The sequence below is a fragment of the Sus scrofa genome, chromosome 7 (assembly GCF_000003025.6).
Source record: "Sus scrofa isolate TJ Tabasco breed Duroc chromosome 7, Sscrofa11.1, whole genome shotgun sequence".
Classification (NCBI taxonomy): Eukaryota; Metazoa; Chordata; class Mammalia; order Artiodactyla; family Suidae; genus Sus; species Sus scrofa.
The window spans coordinates 38,894,352-38,915,121 of record NC_010449.5 but is presented as its reverse complement, the minus strand read 5'-3'; positions in this window follow the sequence as shown (position 1 = coordinate 38,915,121).

Genomic DNA, 20,770 nt, shown 5'->3' with positions numbered 1-20,770 from the left:
GCTCGGATCCAGCGTTGCTGTTGCTGTGGTGTAGGCCGGCAGCTGTAGCTCCAATTTGACCCCTAACCTGGGAACTTCCATATGCCAGGGGTGTGGCCCTAAAAAGGAAAAAAAAAAAAAAATTATGGAAGGTAGAAGGAAACAAAATCCCCTCTTTGTTTAATTTTAGCACTTGTCCTTTGACCCAGTTTTGTTTGTTTGTTTTTGTCTTTTTGTCTTTTTAGGGCCGCTCTCCCACCACATGGAGGTTCCAGGCTAGGGGTTCAATTGGAGCTGCAGCTACTGGCCTACGCCACAGCCACAACAACACCAGATCTGAGCCACGTCTGAGACCTACACCACAGCTCACAGCAACACCAGATCCTTAACCCACTGAGTGAGGCCAGGGATTAAACCCGCCACCTCATGGATCCTAGTCAGATTCATTAACTGCTGACCCATGAAGGGCACTCCTTTTTTTTTTTTTTTTTTTTTTTTTTTAAGGTACTGGGGTCACCCAAGAGGTCACTGAGGCTGGTAAATGCAAGAAGGATTTCCTAAGAGGGTATGAAGGCCCTGCCAGCCTTGGGCCTTCTCCCCTGCCCCTCTGGCCTCCCTCTCCTCCCCTGCTCCCAGGCTGCCTCTCCAGCCACTTCCTGTGTTTACTGAGTCTCAATCTCAGGGTGCCCCCATCACCCCTTCTTGCCCATCTCCTCGCTGAGCATCTGGAGGACAGGCCTTCCTGGCAGCTCAGTCAACAAAGGCTTTTCCCTCCTGTTGTCTACACAGCCTGACTCAGGCCATCCAGCTGAAGCTGCTTGTCCTCCAGCTCCTCTGCTAACAGTCACCGTCGTTCATGGAAGGCCTTTGCCGTGGCCGACTGGCCTTATCAGCTTACATACATGCTCTTCTATTTTCCACCCTCCTGAAAGTGGCACTTTTGGGCCCTGTTATGGATGAGGGAACAGACTGAGGGAGGTTGGGTAACCTCCTGGGTCACAGCCGTGAGTGGGACGGGGCTCTGACATCTGTGTTCTGTCCATGGCACCACCTTGCCTGCTCTCCCACACACCCCGGGGAACAAGGAGCAACCTGTCCTTAATCAGGAGGGATCTGAAGGGGTGGGGGAGATTTTTGTTTTAGTAAAAAACACCAGGAGTTCCTTTCGTGGCTCAGTGGTTAATGAACCCGACTAGGATCCACGGAGATGCCAGTTTGATCCCTGGCCTCGCCCAGTAGGTTAAGAATCTGGCCTTGCCATGAGCTGTGGTGTAGGTTGCAGATGTGGCTCAGATCCCGTGTTGCTGTGGCTGTGGTGTAGGCTGGCAGCTGCAGCTCCGATTCCACCCTTAACCTGGGAACCTCCATATGCTATGGGTGAGGCCTTAAAACAAAACAAAACAAACAAACAAAAAGAACAACAACAACAAAAAACAGAACTTAAACATAGTCATGTGGTTATCATTCAAAAAGTTAACTTCAGAAGAAGAATGTTATTCTGATCACGCTGCTTGTTCAGTGCATTTTTGAAAGTTTTACTTTTGTTTTCCATGTTATTTCTTTCTATCAACAGGGGAACAACAAAAAAAAAGTCAAAAAACAAGTCCTGTCATCTCCCGTCCCGTCCATCTCCCGTCCCCATGTCACCAGTCCCTTCCTTCCCATGGCTTCAGCTGCGGTGAAGAAAGCTGTGGCTTTCTGTAGTTTTAGCCACAGTCCTTTTAAAGTCAAACTCATCATATCAGAATCAAACTTTTCTTTTAACCCAATTTAATTCATCACATTATCCTTTACACTTGACTTCAAATAATATTTTAAAAATAAATTCATTATTTTAGGAGTTCCTGTCACAGCTCAGCGGTTAATGAACCCAACTAGTATCCATGAGGACACAGGTTCAATCCCTGGCCTTGCTCAGTGGGTTAAGGATCTGGCATGCTGTGACTGTGGTGTAGGCCGGCGGCTACAGCTCTTATTCGACCCCTAGCCTGGGAACCTCCATATGCCCCCCTGGGGAGGGGGCCAAAAAAGAAAAAGAAAAATTTTTTAAATTCATTATTTTAAAAGAGCTTTTTTGATTTCGAGAAAAATTGCAAAGATAATACAGAGTTCCCATGCATTCTATACCCAGAGTCCTCTATAATAGACATCTCAATGAGTTTTTTGTTTTTGTTTGTTTGTTTTGCTTTTAGGGCTGCACCTGTGGCATATGGAAGTTCCCAGGCTAGAGTCTACACCACAGCGACAGCAACGCCAGATCCGAGCTGCATCTGCGACCTACAGCACAGCTTATGGCATTGCCTGATCTTTAACCCACTGAGTGAGGTCAGGGATCGAACCTGCATCTTCATGGATACTAGATGGGTTTCTTATGGCTAAGCCACAACAGGAACTCCCCAGTATGGTATGTTTGCCATGATGAATGAACATTTTAACCTTGTTATTAACTAAGGTCCATGGTTCCTAATTTCCTAAGGAAATTCAAATTTCCTTTTACTGTTCCAGGACCCCGTGCAGGACACTTCATTACATTTAGTCTTCTAAGAGATGGGAGTCTCTTAGGCTCCTCTTGGCTGTGACAGTTCTCTTATTTCCCCGGGGTTTTGTTTGTTTGTTTGTTTTTCGGTCTTTTGTCTTTTTGGAGGTTCCCAGGCTAGGGGTCCAATTGGAGCTATAGCCACCAACCCATACACCACAGCCCATGGCAACACCAGATCCTTAACCCGCTGAGCAAGGCCGGGGATCGAGCCCACAACCTCATGGTTCCTAGTCGGATTCGCTAACCATTGAGCCATGACGGGAACTCCCTCATTTCCCTGTTTTTAATGAGCTTGACAGCTTGGAGGCATACCAGTCAGGTATTCTGTGGAATATCCATCCTCAATTAGGATTTCTCTAATGTTTTTCTCATGATTAGGAGTTTATGAAGAACCCAGATAAAGTGCCATTTTCGTCACATCATAACCAGGGTGCATACTGTCAACCTGCCTTATTGCTGTTGACATTGACCATGATCACATGGCTGAGGTGGTGTGTGCTGGCTTTTTCCATCATAAAGTTACCCCTTGGCCTCACCCCGCCCTCTCCGAATGTCTGTCTAGGAGGAAGTCACTATGCAGAGCTCAGGTCCGAGGGGGAAGGGAGCTACGTTCACCCTCCTTGAGCGTAAAGCAGCTGCAGCTTTTATTTGGAATTTTTCTGCTCCAGAAACGTTGTCTTTTCTCTCCCAGAAAAGAAATTTTATTTGTCTTTTACTTATTTAATTATTGATTTAATTATTTATTTATACCGAAATGGACTTACAGAAATTTCTTTTTTTCTTTTCTTTTTTTTTGGTCTCTTTGGGGCCGCACCTGCAGCATATGGAGGTTCCCAGGCTAGGGGTCAAATCGGAGCTGTAACTGCCGGCCTACACCACAGCCACAGCAACATGGGATCTGAGCTGTGTCTGTGACCTACACCACAGCTCACAGCAACACTGGATTCTTAACCCACTGAGCGAGGCCAGGGATTGAACCCGCATCTTCATGGATATTAGTGGAGTTCATTGACCACTGGGCCAAGATGGGAATTCCTCATGGCACTTTCTTTTATACTGTGGGTTATAGTCCAAAACTGCTTTATCTCATTTCTTTCTTTCTTTTTTTTTTTTTTTTTTTTTTTTGTCTTTTTGCTATTTCTTGGGCCGCTCCCACGGCATATGGAGGTTCCCAGTCTAGGGGTCGAATCAGAGCTGTAGCTGCCAGCCTACTCCAGAGCCACAGCAACACAGGATCCAAGCTGAGTCTGCAACCTACACCGCAGCTCAAAGCAACACCGTAGTATCCTTAACCCACTGAGCAAGGCCAGGGGTCGAACCCGAAACCCCATGGTTCCTAGTCGGATTTGTTAACCACTGCGCCACGACCGGAGCTCCATACTTTATCTCCTTTCTTAGGCTGTTCCATCCTCGGCCACTGGAGGTCTTTCAGGTGGCTCTTGTGGTGTGTGTTTGTGGTTTGTGCGTGTGTGGGGTGTGTTTATTTATTTATTTTTTAGCACCTCCTTACTTCCCGGCACTGCAAAATACTCTGGGCTCATCCTGTGTATTTCCTGCTCCAAGCCTAGACTCAGCCTTTTCTCCAGGGAGCCCTCGTTTCTTTGAGTGGAGAATGGTATTAGAAACCAAGATCTGAGCACTAGGTGTGCTTGTCACTTGTCACTACAAGGGTGTAGTTGCCTCTAGATACTCCCAGCTGCCAGAGAAAGGAAATATATGTTTACTAACTCCTGTGTATACACATTTCTGTAACCATCTGTATCTATGTCAGTGAGACACAAATTTCCTCTGATGTCCCCAACTCTAATCCATTACCACGTGGATCATTCTAGCTTCCTTCCATTACTGTCAAATTTCACTCCCATGATGAGAAACCTGGCTTCCATCTGGAACCCATCCACTTAAATGTCCAATTCCATAATGTCATATAAGTGAAATCACCTAGTATGAAGCTTCTCCAGACTGCCTTCTTTTACTTAGTAACATGAACTTTGAGATTCATTCATGTTTTTCTGTGGCTTGATAGCTTTTTCTTTTTATCGTAAGTAGTATTAAATCGCATGGATGGAGTTCCTGTCGTGGCCCAGCGGAAGCAAAACTGACTAGTATTCTTGAGGAGGCAGGTTTGATCCCTGGCCTTGCTCAGTGGGTTAAGGATCTGGCGTTGCCGTGAGCTGTACGTTGCAGACATGGCTTGGATCCTGCATTGCTGTGGCTATGGTGTAGGCCAGCAGCTCTGGCTCCATGTGCCATGGGTGCGGCCCTAAAAAGAAAAAAAATTGTCTGGATGTACCAGTTTGTTTATCTACTCACCTATTAAAGGACCTCTTGGTTCGTTGGCAATTATATTTTTGGCAATTCTAAATAAATAAACTGCTTCCATAAATAGTCATGTGCTGGTTTTTGTGTGGACATAAGTTTTTAAATCAGTTGCGTAAATACTTAGGAGTGCAATTGTTGGATCATACGGAAAGACTATATTTAGTTTTATAAGAAACTGCCAAACTCTTTCCCAAAGTGGCTGTACCATTTTGCGTTCCCACCAGTGATGAGTGAGTTCCCGTTGCTCTACATCAGCCACCAGCAACTGATATTGTCAATTTTTAAAAAGTTAGCCATTCTGAAATGTATACAGTGGGAGTTTCCATCGTGGCTCAGCAGTTAACGAACCCGACTAGGATCCATGAGGTTGTGGGTTTAATTCCTGGCCTCGCTCAGTGGATTAAGGATCTGGCGTTGCCGTGAGCTGTGGACACGACTCAGATCCTGCGTTGCTGTGGCTGTGGTGTAGGCCCGTGGCTGTAGCTCTGATTCACCCCTAGCCTGGAAACCTCCATGTGCCACAACTGCAGCCCTAAAAAGCGGAAAAAAAAAAAAAAAGAAAGAAAGAAAGAAAGAAGAAGAAGAAAGAATATAAAATGTATGGGGTTCCCATTGTGGCTCAGTGGTTAACGAATCTGACTAGGAACCATGAGGTTACAGGTTCGATCCCTGGCCTTGCTCAGTGGGTTGAGGATCCTGTGTTGCTGTGAGCTGTGGTGTAGGTCACAGACGTGGCTTGGATCCGGCATTGCTGTGGCTGTGGTGTAGGCCAGAAACTGTAGCTCCAATTCGACCCCTGGCCTGGGAACCTCCAAATGCCGTGGGAGTGGCCATGAAATGGCAAAAAGACAAAAAAAAAAAAAAAAAAAAAAAAAAAAAAAAAAAAAAAAAGAAGAAGAGAAAAGAAAATGTATGTAGTGTTTTCTCACTACTGCTTTAATTTTCATTTCCCTCATAACAAATGACATTGAGCATCTTTTCCTAAGTTTATTTGCTTCCGAGCCGTCTGTTCAGATCTTTCACTCATTTTTAAATTGGATTGTCAAATAAATTTTGCCTCCTTTAAAAAGTCAAGACTACTTCTGAGAGGGGAAGATCAAATGCCACTGAGGACATTCAACTTTTAAATAAAACACCTAGGAATCTGGAATCCCAGCGCTCGAAGGCACCTTAGAATCCTTCCTTCTACAGGTGATGAAAATGGGTTTTGAGAGGAAAAGCGGTAAAGTGGCAGAGAGATTTTTTTCCCCTCCACGTATCCACCTGCTCCTCTACAGTAGGTGGGACCACAATACTAGCTCTGGCCTAGAAGTTGTGAATGGAGATGCTGACTGTTACTTCAGGGGCCAGAGCTTTTGAGAGCCAGTGCAAAGCCCTCCTGCTCTTTTCTGCCCCTGCAGGCACAGCCATGGAAGCCACCTGTTGAAATTTGATGGCTCTGCTATCTAGGGTCCCTAATTGACTCTGCAGAGCAGGGCCTCTGCTAATCTGCCTTGGCCACAGTGTATGAGCAAGAAACAAACCTTCATAGTGTGAATCCATTGAGCTTTCAAGGCTCATTTGTTACTGCAGCACAGCATGGCTTATCCTGACTCACACAGCCAGCCATTTGGTTGGTGCCTTTGGTACCTCATCAGAGTCCCCCAAAACCTGGGGGTATGCTGGCCCAGGCAACACTTGCTTAAGGAGAAAGATCATTTAAACAAAACATCTACTGATACCCACCTGTGTAGGCACAGGGCTTCCATGACCTTGGGGCCTTGTGGACGGGGCAGGGAGGTGGGGCAGGGGCAGTGTCGGTGTCCGGCTCTCTGCTGAACTGTCCGCTCTTGTCACTCACTGGTCCTTATCTTCCCAGGGGACATGTGGAGATTGACATATAACTGAAGCTGACTTTCCCACATTAAAACAATCTTTACGGGATTCTAAGGCAGATCTCCCCGCCCAAATCCAGCCCTCAAAAAGCCCTATAATCCCCACATACCACCCAAAAGTTTTACCTGAGAGGAAGCACATCTCGGAAGCTCTTTTCTAACTTCTTCTGCATCTTTTCTTCAAACTCAAGTCTTGCTTTCTGCTAACTCTGTTCTGTCCAGAGGAGGAAGACACTGGCACCCCCATTGCCTGGAACACAGGCACCTGCCAGGATTTAATAGGCCTTGGCTCCAGCTTGGCCCAGCCTGGCCTCCGACAAGAGGCCACAGGCTCTGGTGAAACATATCCAGTCTCCCAGCCTCTTCACCATGACATCTGGGGGCCTGTTGCAGCCCTCAGGGCAGAGTGTGTGGCTTTTTTTTTTTTTTTTTTCATGAGAAGTGAAGTGATGCTCAAAAGGGCACAAAATCAAGACCTTGACCTCATTAGTGTAATGTTCTGGTCAGCAGGCTTGGGGAACTGTGATGATGTTAATTACGTGCTGATTTAGTTTAATTCCTGTTCTTGTGCAATGCACGTATTTGCCTTTGCCTCCTTTCCCCAGGGGCTGTAGACTCCTCCGGGCTCAGCAGGGGGTGGAGCAGGAGGGGGCAGGACCAGACCAGGGTCACCCAGATCTGGATTCACTTCCTGGCTGCTGTGACCCTGGGTAACCTTCCTGAGTCGGGGATTGAGTAAGGATTATGGGCTTGGCACTGTGCCTAGCACGTAGGAAGCTTGGTAAATTGTAGCTATTATTATCAGACAGTTAATTATTATTTTATGCTATCAACGGAAGGATGATTTTCCATTGTTCCCTCTTGATTCTTGAGAGGCAGTACAGCATAGACCAGGGGTGTTCAATAGAACTTTCTGGGATGATGGAAAGACTCTGGGAGCTACTAGCCATGTGTGACTACTGACCACTTGAAAGGAGGCTGGTGTAATGGAAGAATTGAATTTTTAATTATATTTCTTTTTTTTTTTTTTGGTCTTTTTTTTTGTCTCTTCTGGGGCTGCACCTGTGGCATATGGAGGTTCCCAGGCTAGGGGTCGAATCGGAGCCATAGCCACCAGCCCACACCAGAGCCACAGCAACGCGGGATCCGAGCCACGTCTGTGACCTACACCACAGCTCACAGCAACGCCGGATCCTTAACCCACTGAGCAAGGCCAGGGATCGAACCCACAACCTCATGGTTCCTAGTTGGATTCGTTAACCACTGAGCCAGGACAGGAACTCCACGTTTTTTTTTTTTTTCTTTTTAAGACCGCACCTGCGGCAGATGTAAGTTCCCAGGCTAGGGGTGGAATTGGAACTGCAGCTGTGGGCCTAGGCCACAGCCAGTGCAATGCTGAGCAGTGTCATAGCTCGCGGAAATGCCGGGTCCTTAATCCACATCGGAGGCCAGGGATCACACCCGCATCCTCAGGGACACTATGTCAGGTTCCTAACCCATTGAGCCACAAAGGGAACTCCCGTATTTCATTTTAATTATTTCGAAGTTAAATAATCCCAAGGGTTTAGCAGTTACCTTGTTGGGAAGAGCAGGTGTATAGGGTAAGCATGCAGGCTCTGGTGTAGACCACAGGGTGCCCACCCTGCTTCTTAGCTATAAGCCCCTGGGCCAGTTATGCCACCACTCTGGGCCTCGGCTTCTTTACCTGTAAAATGTATTACGGGACCAACTTCCTAGTGTGGTCGTGAGGATTAGACAGGTCATTCTCCATAAAGGGCCCCGTGGGGCCGTCGTCATTGCCCTGCATAGCACAGGTGTCTGGCCTGTAAGCCATGGGCATCGTGTCTCCCGTCTGGAGGGAACTCCCCACAGCCCCAGCCCAGGGCAGAGCCAACCAGTGTCCACAGACCAGGGAGGAGAGGAGACGCCGAATGCCCCAAGGAGGATAAGGACGAGGGGAAAGGGAGGCCCTGGTTGACAGCCCAGGCTGCCCCTCTTCCCTTGGTAGTGTGGGTCTGTCACCTTCTCCAGAAGGGTTGGGTGACAGGAGGGTGGTCCCAGGGCGTGTGGGGCACGGCAGCCTGAAAGAGGAGGTTTGGGTGGGCTCGGGGTGAGAGAGCTCCTTCGTTCCCATCTCCCGGCCACAGGGAGCCCTAGGAGCCGAAGCGTATCCACTCTTCCCTCTCTCCAAGCGTGGAGCTGCTCTACCTGCCAAACTCAGCCAAGAGGCCAGAGGAAGCCAGAAATCAGGAGGGCTCTCCCGGAAAGCAGTGGACTTCTAAGAAATGGAAGCTCTGGGTCCAACGCCAGGGCCCTTGGAGCCGAGGCCTTGGAATTCCCCCTCCCTACCCGTCCCCCCCACCCCATGAGGAACAGAATTCCTCCCTTTCAGGGAAGGGGTGCGAGCCTGGGCCCTGCCTCTCAGCGCTGTCCTCCTCTGGGGTGTGAGGGACACGTGGGGCTTTCCGGATTTCAGGACTTCTTGGTGCCCCCACTGGCACAGCCTCAAATTCCCCCAAAGAATGAATCAGCATCAGAAGCCAAGCACCCCCCCGCCCCCCGCCGCCCCGCTACAAGGTTCTCACCGGCCCGGCCTGCTGGCCTGGTTCGCTTCTCACCTGTCCTGGACTCAGTCGGCAATGGAAGAGTCCACAGGTAAGGCCCAAGTCCCCTCTGTGAGGAGATGCAAGAGAACACCGCCTTCTCGCAGCCCGAGTCCCCTCCTCCCCCAGTGTCTGGGACTCCTGCTTCTGCAGCCAGGAGCAATCCTCCCTCCCACAGAGGAATGCCCAGTCCCCTGGAACATGTTCTCCAGAGACAGGGCATAGGGCAGGAACCATCTTTGTTCCTCTTTTCCTGATTGCAGGGTAAGTGACAGCAGCAGCCACCAAGGTTAGACTCCAGGAAGGACTTCCTGGTGGTGAGACAAAGGAGACGGTTGTAGGAGCCACTTAGAGTCAATCTTCTGATCAGGCTGATGCAGGAGGGCTCTGATAGAGTGGGATAATGAGACATCTGGGATTTAAAATAGATAGGATATATGACCAGTATGATCTCTCAGCTGGATTTAAAGTCAGACATAGGTTTAAATCCCAGTAGGGCCACTGACTGTTTGGGAGACCTTGGGTGCATTATTTAACGATGCTTCCATTTATTTGGGGTTTTTTTTGTTTGTTTGTTTGTTTGTTTTCTTTCCTTTTCTTTTTAGGGGTGTACCTGCGGCATATGGAAGTTTCCAGGCTAGGAGTTGAATGGGAGCTGCAGCTGACGACCTATGCCACAGCCACAGCAACCCCAGATCCGAGCCACATCTGCAACCTACATGGCAGTTTCCAGCAACACCAGATCCTTAACCCAATGAGCGAGGCCAGGGATGGAACCCACATCCTCCTGATACTAGATGGGTTCTTAACCCACGGAACCACAGCAGGAACTCCTTTGTGCTTTTGTTTTTGTTTTCAAGGATGCTTCTATTTAGTTCCATCAGCTGTAAAATGAAAATGAAGAGATTTACCTCCCCACACACCCCCAGGTTGTACTGAGGAGAGAGACGCCCCGTTCCAGTGCATGGCACATATGGGGGAACAGAGAGGTGGCCAGGTCTGAGCAGGTGGGGGTTTAGGGAGCAGTGGGGGTGGGGGGAGACACATGGGAAGGTGGGCTGGGGCAGAGAGCTCAGTTCCCAGTGGGAAATGCACCTGTCATCACAGCTGGAGGTGGCCTTGGACTTCAGGCCAAGGACTGGGCCCTCACTCCCTGTGTCCAGGCTGAGGGGCTCCTGTTCCCCAGCCCCGCTTCTACACCCCACTTCAGGCCCTGGAGGGGGCACAGCGAGAGAACTGGGACCCCGCTTCCTGGAGCGCTCTGCTCTTCCTACCTGCCCTCACCCCACCTTGATGTGGGGACCCTCTTTCACCAACCCCCAGAAGCCCTTCCCGGGGACTCAGAGAGAGCTGGTCTCCCCCGGACAGTTTTCCTCGTGCCCCTGCAGCCCCTCAGGAGACCCTAAAGCAGGGCCCGGCCTGGGGACCAGCCTGCCCGTCTGCCTCAGACCAGGGCCGGCAAGTGCTAGGGTGGAGGCCGTGGCTGATTTGGGGGGTGGGCAATTTGGCCAGGGGGCCTATCCCTCCAGGCTCAAGTGTAAAGCGAAAGCCCTTCTGGGGCAGTTCCCATCGTGGCTCAGTGGTTAACGAACCTGCCTAGGAACCATGCGGTTGCTGGTTCAATCCCTGGCCTTGCTCAGTGGGCTAAGGATCCGGCTTTCCCCTGAGCTGTGGTAAAGATCACAGACACGGCTCGGATCCCCCATTGTTGTGGCTGTGGTGTAGGCCGGCAGCTGTAGCTCTGATTGGACCCCTAGCCTGGGAACCTCCTTATGCTGTGGGTGCAGGGCTAAAAAAGACAAGAAGACAAAAAAAAAAAAGAAAAAAAAAGGCCCTTCTGGACCCGGCACTGGGGCAGGAGAGAAGCTGGCCTTGCCCAGCTGGCACTGCAGCATCAGAGGGCCCAAGGCTGAGCGGCCTCTGGGGGCCTCCCTATCTCAGGCCTCAGTGGGGTAAGAAGGACTCAGGGGCCCTGGGAATGGAAACAGTCCCGCAGCTGCCTCAGCTGGACCACTGCTGCTGAAGAGAAAAACAGACGGTGTGGGCTCAGGAAGCCCAGAGCTGGGTGACCCAGGGTGAGTCTTGACTTCAGCTTTAGGGTTCTTGGATGCCAGGGTGCCAAGCTCTTGTTCTAAATGAAGACCTGTCCCCCACTCTGTGAGACTAGAGGTTCCCTGGAAGCAGGTCTGTGTCCCCCCTCAGAGTGGCCTGGGAGCTGGGACTGACCAGCCTTGACTTTCTCCCACCATGTGAATGAGGCCCCAGGACCTCAGAAGGGACAGTCTCTCATATGTAGTGTCCAGGTGTCTGAGAGAGATTCATTATCAATGACAGTACTAGGGAGTTCCCATGGTGGCACAACGGAAACCAATCTGACTAGGAACCATGAGGTTGTGGGTTCAATCCCTGGCCTCGCTCAGTGGGTTAAGGATTAGGCGTTGTGAGAGCTGTGGTGTAGGTCGCAGACATGGCTTGGATCTGGCATTGCTGTGGCTGTGGCCGGCAGCAACAGCTCCGATTGGACCCCTAGCCTGGGAACCTCCATATGCTGCGGGTGCAGCCCTAAAAAAAAAGACAATGACAGTAACACCAGGGGGTCCAGGGGGTGCTTTTTAACTTCCCTGAAAAGCTGTGGATTTCCAGAAGGTTCTCTTGGTCTTCCCTCCTGTCTCTTTCTTCCCCATCACGTGTGCCAGTCCTTCCCAGGAGAGGAGAACTAGGGCCTGGGTGGCCCCAGGGCAGGGCCTGGGATGTGGCTGAGGTGTAGTGAGCTGCCTCCGCCTCCCAGGCCCTCCTGCCCTCTCTCTCCCTTGCCTCTCACCCCCAAGCTGGGCCCGCTGGCCTCTCTACAGCCCTGCCTTGCCCAGAGCAACCCCAGCTGGGCACCCCCCTCCCTCCCTCCTGTCCTCCTTTGCCCACAGAGGAGGTCGCCTGGCCACCCACTGCCAGGTACAGAGGATAAAAATAACCAGTGGAAAAACACGTGGCTCCAGGTCAAACATTAACCTGCGGGACCTGGCGTGCTGGCCGCGATGTCCCTTGCCAGGCTACCTGGCCGCTAACATGCAGCTGGGACAGTGTCCTCTCCCCTGACCATCACTGTAATTCTTGGGCATTTATCCGCAGGCTCTGGCAGGAAGCACCCACCTGCCTGAGGGCACCGAGCCCACCCAGACGGGCGACTTGGGGGATGGCCTACCCTCTGCTCAGCCTGAGGGCCTCCCTGAAGCCTCTGGGGCCCAGATCAGCACAGCTCCCCAATGAAAGCAGCACTTCTGAGCCTCTGGGGAGCTGGGGAGCGGGGGGGTCCTCAGGCTTGTCCTTGGTCTGCTGCAAAGCCAAGCTCACTTAGACTCTAGAAGGAAGGGGGTGGGGACAGCAGAGTCCAGACGGCGTTGGCACGCATCCCTCAGCAAGCTCGGAGGCCACCTGGAGGAGGTGTTGGGAGAGGCAGGCAGGTGAGACGCTCTAGCCCTGTCCCAAGGCATCCTGCTTATCCAGCTCTCGTGTTTTCTGGGGCTGGGGTGGCCGGAGGGATGGGGGCTCCCCCCACCCCACCATGGGCCCAGAGGCTCTGCCCACACACCAGGGCCCACCCCAGTCTCCCGCCAGGCAGGTCCTACTCAGCAGCATCCCCAAAGCTGCCTGAGGCTCTGAGGGGGACCACCTGCCCCTGGCCCTTGCTCCTCACACCTCTGGGGTCCGACACTGCCCAGGGGTTCTAGGAAATGCCTGTAGGGTAGGCTTGAGCCTGAGCCAAATGCCCCATTTTCTGTCAAGGAAGCTTAGCTCACGAGGAAAGGAGAGTAAAGTCCATCTGGGCACAGCACGAGTGCCCATCATTCCAGTGCGCGGGAGCCTGAGCAGCCCGCCTTGGAGCCCGAAGGGATTTAGGGGAACCTGGGTCCGGGGAAGTGCTCCCTCCCACTCCCAGCCACTGTGACGTGTACAGCAGCATCACAGCAGCACGGTGGGAAGTGTGTAAATATTAACTATTTTTTTGTCTTTTTTTTTTTTTTTTTTTTTTTAGGACCATACCTGCAGCATATGGAAGTTCCCAGGCTAGGGGTCGAATCAGAGCTGCTGCTGCTGGCCTACGCCACAGCCACAGCAACACAAGATGTGAGCCAGGTCTATGACCTACACCATAGCTCACAGCAATGCTGGATCCTTAACCCACTGATCGAGGCCAGGGATTGAACCAGAGTCCTCCTAGATACTAGTTGGGTTCCTTACGGCTGAGCCACGATGTGAACTCCTAAACATCAATTTTAAGGTTAACTTTCAGGCAGAGGGCTTGAGCTGAGATCAGCCAGGGCCTCGCCCACCTCTCTCAGGGCAGCTGAGAGCTGGTCCTCTGGGGATTGGCTTCTATCGGCCCTGCCACCAGGTCAAGAGTCCACTGCTGAAAAGAGAGTTGAGAGGCCTGGAGTCTGGCCTCTGAGGGACAGGGAGGCTCCCCTGGGCACAGGAATTCCTAATCCAGGACTGTCCCCCCAGGCTCCCGGAAAAGTTTCCTACCAAGGTGGCTGTCCCTGGGCCAGGACAGGGCTCTGGAGACCCGAAGGCCTGGCCCTGCCGCTGACCCCACCAGGCCACACAGGAGGGCCCATGGGCTTTGGGAGCCTTTGTTTTATAGCCAAGTTCTGCACTTACATAGTCATGTGGTCATGTATGAGTTACCAAGCCTCACAGAGTCTTAGTTATCTCATCTATAAAATGGGGACGATTATGTCCAGCTTTCAAGGTTTTCCAAGAATTAAGTTAGCTGATCTCTCTATCGTGTCTGGCACATAGAAATTATACTCTAGGAGTTGCCGTTGTGGCTCAGTGGTAACGAACCTGACTAGTATCCATGAGGACACGGGTTCGATCCTGGGCTTCATTCAGTGGGTTAAGGATCTGGCTCTACTGTGAGCCGAGGTGTAGGAAGCAGATGCAGCTGGGATCCTGTAATGCTGTGGCTGTGGCGTAGGCCAGCAGGTGTAGCTCTGATTCAACCTCTAGACTGGGAACGTCTATGTGCCATGGTGGGGCCCCGAAAAAAAAAAAATTATACTCTAGATGGTTGCTCTGGTGACTTTTTCTCTCCACTCTGGGCCTCAGTTTTCCTCCTCTGTCAATGGGGATAATCAGGCCCAGCTCACAGGACCCAACGAGCTAATCTCTACATTGCAGTTGCGTGGACTTTTGTCCGAAAGGGTCAGCACGATTGCTATCTGTTTCCCTCTCCACATTGCAGTTTCTTCGTCTGGATTTGGTCACCTCTGAAGGCCTCGGCTGGAGGGCCGGGGTGCCCACCACCTGCTCCGTGAACTCAGTCACCGCCCCGCCCCTCCCCCTCCTTGCCAGAGCCAGAGCGGCATCATATCACCTTCATTATCAGGCTGACATTTGCTTTGGCTCACAGAGCAATTACCTGTTGCGTTGCACAAAGGCCCAGGAGAGAGGCAGTTAATCGGAGAGCCAGAAGCCCTGGCTTTGGAGGGAGAAGCAGGCGGTGATGTCGGCCTGACCTCAGGCCTGCGACGTGAAGCTGGGGATGTGGGAAGGTGGGGGGGAGCTGGGGATCAGGATCCATTTCCCCTGGCTGAGGAGGAGCGAGAGCTGGCCAGGGGGGTGGGGGGGGGAGGGATGTTTGCATCTGGATGCCATCTGGATGAGGGCAAACATCGAGGGGCCACTCGAGGAAATGCCTGAGCGGCAAATCAAATCCTGCAAAAAACTGCCTGCTGAGCTCTTGAAATGAATGTCTGAGGGCGAGGCATGCATCTGGGGAGAGTCCGGGGGGTGGGGGTGCACGGAGAACAGGTTGGGGAAGGAGGCCAAAGCAGAGAGGAAGGGGCCAAGCCTGGGAGCCTCTGGGGGGAGGGAGGGGCCTCCCTGGGCTGGTGGCCCCCTACAGACCCTGAGGCTGCACCTCTGGCCTGGAGGTGATGAAGGGAGGGTCCCCAAATGTAAGGAAGGTCCACATTGCCTCAAGATTCTGGGTCTGGCTCCCTGGACCACCCCCCCACCCCAATTGCTTATCAGGCCCCAGACCCTGAAGGCTGCTGTCCCGCAGATCAATGACCTTGTCCACGCTGTATGCATCGATGTAGCACGCACTGTGTGCCTAGCCGTGGGTATGGGCCGCCTGGATGCTCAGAGATGTGGTCAGTGTAGTTCCGGGTTCTGAAGGATTCAGGTTCGAATTCTTAGACAGGCTCACTAAATGTAACCTGCTTGGCCAAGCCTCCGTTTCCTCCTTGACAAAAGGCATAGATCTTGCCGCTTCCCCAGGAGAGCAGCCAGTGCTAATCCTGAGTGGGGCTCCAGAGTGAGGCAGGAGATCTGGGGGACCCTCAGCCCTCCACGGGCTGGGGACTGCATACCCCTTGCCCCCTTCACTGCTGTGACGAGGCAGGTGTCCGGGGAGGTCAGGAAACAGACTTTCCCCCGAACCAGCTGACGGCCTCAGGACCTGGAACCACGGGCCTTTCCCCCGTGCCAGCCTATACCACAGCCTATACCACAGCCACAGCCATCAACCAGGCCACTTGTTGCGTGCACCCAAGTGTGGGTATGTTTGTGCAAGTCTTTGCATCTGTGGATGTGCACCTGTGCGTATGTTTGCACAAATAGGTTCCGTGCATGGCGTTTAATCATATGTGTTTTGTGTGTTGTGTGCAAACATCTGTGTGTTTTAATACATGCAAACTATCTACGTGAGCCTGCATTATGCAAATGTGGGTTATAAGTTTATGTGCATTTTGCATGTGTTAACATCTTTCTATGTTTTTCTCTGTACAATATGTGTATATGCTGTATATATGTGAATGTGGAATCTACATGGGTTGGTGTTTGTAAATAAGGTATGTAATTGTTTCTGTGTTAACACAGGTTTGTGATATAATGCCTCTGTGGATAATTGGCGTGCCTGTGTATCGTGTGCGGGTGTGCGCTTATGTGTGTGAATGTGTACATGAAATGCCATTCTGGGAGTTCCCGTCATGGCGCAGCAGAAACGAATCTGACTAGGAACCATGAGGTTGCAGGTTTGATCTCTGGCCTCGCTCAGTGGGTTAAGGATCCGGCGTCGCCGTGAGCTGTGGTGTAGGTCACAGACACAGCTCGGATCTGGCATGGCTGTGGCTGTGGTATAGGCTGGCAGCTACAGCTCCGATTCAATCCCTCGCCTGGGAACCTCCATATGCTGCAGGTGCAGCTCTAAAAAAGACAAAAGACAATAAATAAATAAATAAATAAATAAATAAAGTTATCAGGATAAAAGAAAAATGTCACTTTAAAAAAAAGAAAGAAATGCAATTCTGTCTGTGTAATAATATGCCCAGGTGGAAATATGCGTGCAGAATTAGCATAAATGAATCAAGGGGTTGCCTGTCTGTGTGGGTATAAAGTGTGGTGTGTATGTGCCTGGGCCTGTAGGAGGCAGCCTCGCATGTTAGGAAGCGCCCTGGACTTGCCGCCAGAGGAGGGAGTTCAGACTCCACTCCCCTGGCGGTGAGGCCTTGACGTATGTACTTGGCCTTTCTGAGCCGCTGCAGGCCCGGCTCTAACCGCACCAGCTGTGCACCCAGCCCTGCCTCTGCCTGAAGGGCCTGAGGAGAAAGAACACGTGGCTGCGTGGGCAGCCCAGAGCAGGACCGTCCTGGCAAACACAGGAAGGTGTGCTGGGCCCAGCCCCACTCCTGGGATGACAGAGGGGTGCGTCCCAGGGCCTGCCCTCACCCGGCTTACAGCCCAGCTGGGGAGAGGCCAGGAGGGGCCTGGAAGAGACTGGCAGGTGTGCTCGGAGATTGGCAGGTGCACTCGCAGGGCCGGGAGGGGCCAGGTGGCTCAGACCTGCGGTGGTAAGAGGCTAGCGGCCAATCCTGGCCGATCGCTGACTTGCTCTAGGATTGGGGGGGAATCACGTCACCCCTCTGTCCCTCTGTCCTCATCTGCAAAATGAGATACGCTAGTCCAGGCCTCAGAGCACTCGTGTAAAGGCTAAATGAGCTACTACATGGAACGTACTTTTTCTTTCTTTTTCTTTGGTCATGTGTATACAAAAGTTCCCTGGCCAGGGATTGAACCCAAGCCGCAGCGGTGACAACGCCAGATCCTTAATCCGCTGAGCCGCCAGCAAACTCCAGAAAGTACTTAGAAGAATGCCTGGCACATAGAAAGCGCTCACAGGGTGTTAATTATTATTGTAGCTACGACGTGGGAAGCCACTGAAATCGTTCTAAGGACAGAGAAAATCAAGCTAACGACAACAAAAAGGACCCTCATCAATTCCAGGAAGAATAAAATGTTGTGCAAAGGGGAAAAAAAAAACAATTATAGTTTACTAAGTGGCTCAACCCTGGATGTCAATGCTTTTACAAGGTCACGTTCCATTCCCATCTAACCAGAATGACACGGGGATTATGGTGGGGGAGGGTGGCAAGGCCACACAGGGTTGTAGCCAGAGGCACCAGATGAATCTGTCCTGCAAGTTAACGTGGATGAGGAACCATGTAACTAACACCTATGTGTACAAACAGCTTTGATGAAGATCTGTAAAAATCCACGTAAATACATCAAGTAGAAACCTGTGCCTGTGGTCAAGAATTGGACGGGTGACATCGGCTATCTGTCTCAGCAGAGGGTGAGGCGACGCCAGTGCAGGGTCTCCAGACACAGGGGTTCCTGGGAGGGGGCCTCTCCCTCCCCACCCCAACCAGGGATGACTTTAAGAAAAACGGGGTGTCCTGGCAGATCATTATTACTTTGACTGCCTGCCGTCCCCTCCCCTCCCTCTGTACTGGCTCTTTAGTCATCCATCTAAATGCATGGGGAGGGAGTTCTTGTTGTGGCTCAGCGGAAACACATCTGACTAACATCCATGAGGACACAGGTTCAATCCCTGGCCTCGCTCAGAGGGTTAAGGATCCAGCCTTGCCATCAGCTGTGATGTAGGTCCCAGATGCAGCTCGGATCTGGCGTTGCTGTGGCTGTGGCCGGCAGCTACACTCTGTTTCGACCCCTCGCCTGGGTACTTCCATATGCCGCGGGTGCAGACCTAAAAAATTAAATAAATAAATGCATGGGTGGGAGTTCCCATTGTGGCTCAGTAGCTTAAGAACCTGACTAGTATCCATGGGGATATAGGTTAGATCCCTGGCTTTGCTCAGTGGGTTAAGGATCTGGTGTTGCGTGAGCTGCTGATGTAGGTCGCAGACATAGCTCATATCCCACATTGCTGTGGCTCTGGTGTAGGCAGGTAGCTGCAGCTCCGATTTGACCCCCTAGCCTGGGAACTTCCATATGCTGCAGGTGTGGCCCTAAAAAGAGGCGGGGGTGAGGGATAAAGGCATGGGTAAGAAGACATATAATAATAGCCACAAAAATTTCTATTTTGTTTGAGAGGTACCACTGGTCTAAGCCTTTTACATGCTTTAACTCCTTTAATCGTCCCACCCATTCTGACAACAATCTCTTTTGATTTCCATTGTGAAAATGAGGAAACGAGGCACAGAGACGTTAAGTCCTACATCCAAGGCCACAGAGCAGAGCCAGGATGGGAACTCAGGCGGTCTGACCCTGGCTTGAAGCTCTTAACCGCTGATTATTCGAGACGTGCCAAAGAAGCAGGGTAGGAAAGAGACAGATACACCTGGCTCATTGCCTTGGGAACGGCCAGCAGCCAGGCCACCGTGGGTGACCTTGATGGACTTGACAGGGAGAGGCTGTGTTCCCACGGAGACTGGGGTGGGGGCAGGGACCATCAGGCGCCGTGTCCCTGCCAGGGCCCCCAACAGGGAGTCCTGTTTGGGCCGCCTGTGTGGGGCCAGGTGGGTGTTAGGGCGAGGAGGAGCCAGAGCCAAGAGGCTTTCGGATGCCAAGCTCTGACTTCAGCTCCAAATCAACCCAGAAATGTAGGCCTGATCCCCCAACCCTCCTGCTATGTGTCTTCCCGTCTGTCTGTGTGCACATCAGTCGCTCAGTCACACAGTGGCCCACCCGGGCCCATCGGGTGGTTGGAAGTGGGTTTAAACTCCAGAAAGGTGGGGCTTGAATCCCCTCGCTTTCTTGTTGTGGGACCTTGGACAAGTCGCTCAATTGCTTTGTGTCTCAGTTGCCCCCCTGGTGACAGAGATGATAACAGCGCTGGTCTGTCCCCCAGGGGTGAGGAGTAAGTGAGTTAATAGCTGTGAAAGGTTCAGCAAGGCGCCCAGCCCACGGCGAATCGTAGGCACTCCATTCATCCAGCCCCTCTGTGTCCCTTGACCTTGGGGAATATGAATAATGACACCTGAGCTTCACCTATTTAATCCCTGGGAACGGTCACACGATGAATAAGACCTTGTCTCTCGTCTCACGGGATTTTCGGCCTGAAGGGAGCTCGGACAGATGAATAACCTCCAATCAAAGACATGAGTGAGTCCATTGTGCCTGCTGGTGGGCGCCTCCCAGGCTCCCATCCCGGAAACTAAGCCCCTGGGTGATGGGCTCAGCGAAGGCCGAAGGGGGCCTTCCTCCCCTGGCTTCAGTCCGATTGCTGTCCCTGAAGAAGGCCCTGGAAGGAGGCAGCCTAGGGCGTGAATGGCAGCACCTCCAAGCCCAGGTGAGCAGCCCTCACTTGGCCCAACCACACGGCTGAGCTTTTGCTTGTCTGCTCTCCCTCAGGCTCAGGCCGGACGCTGTCCAACCCGAAGGCAGTGAGAGTCCTTACACACCACAGGGCCCGGGAGATGGCCTGGCCTTTGAGGCAATTTTTCTCCTGGACAAGAATGATGTGGTTTGTGAGTGTGGTTGGTTTCCGCTGCCAGGAGTGGTGGGCTGGCAGTGTCAATGGAGGCAGGTCTGATTCTCACTGCAATGACTCCCTAGGCAGTCTAAGGTCCTCCTCTGGCTGAGATCAACCTGGGCACTGGGGATGAGGGCCAGGACAGCCAGTGCTCCTGCACCGCCACCCCCAGAGGGGGGCCAACAGAGGTAGTTGGGCATGGCTTTGCCTACCAGGCTTCTTCTTTTTTTTTTTTTTTTTTTTTTTTTTGCTTTTTAGGCCTGTACCTGCGGCATATGGAAGTTCCCAGGCTAGGGGTTGAATAGGAGCTGCAGCTGTCAGCCTACACCACAGCCACAGCAAAGTCACATCTGAAACCTACACCACAGCTCACAGCAACGCCAGACCCTTAACCCATTGAATGAGGCCAGGGATCGAACCCTCATGGATACTAGTCAGATTCATTACCACTGAGCCACAATAGGAACTCCCTTTTTTTTTTTTTTGTCTTTTGTCTTTTGTCTTTTGTTGTTGTTGTTGTTATTGTTGCTATTTCTTGGGCCGCTCCCGCGGCATATGGAGGTTCCCAGGCTAGGGGTTGAATCAGAGCTGTAGCCACCGGCCTATGCCAGAGCCACAGCAATCCCAGATCTGAGCCATGTCTGCAACCTACACCACAGCTCACGGCAACGCCGGA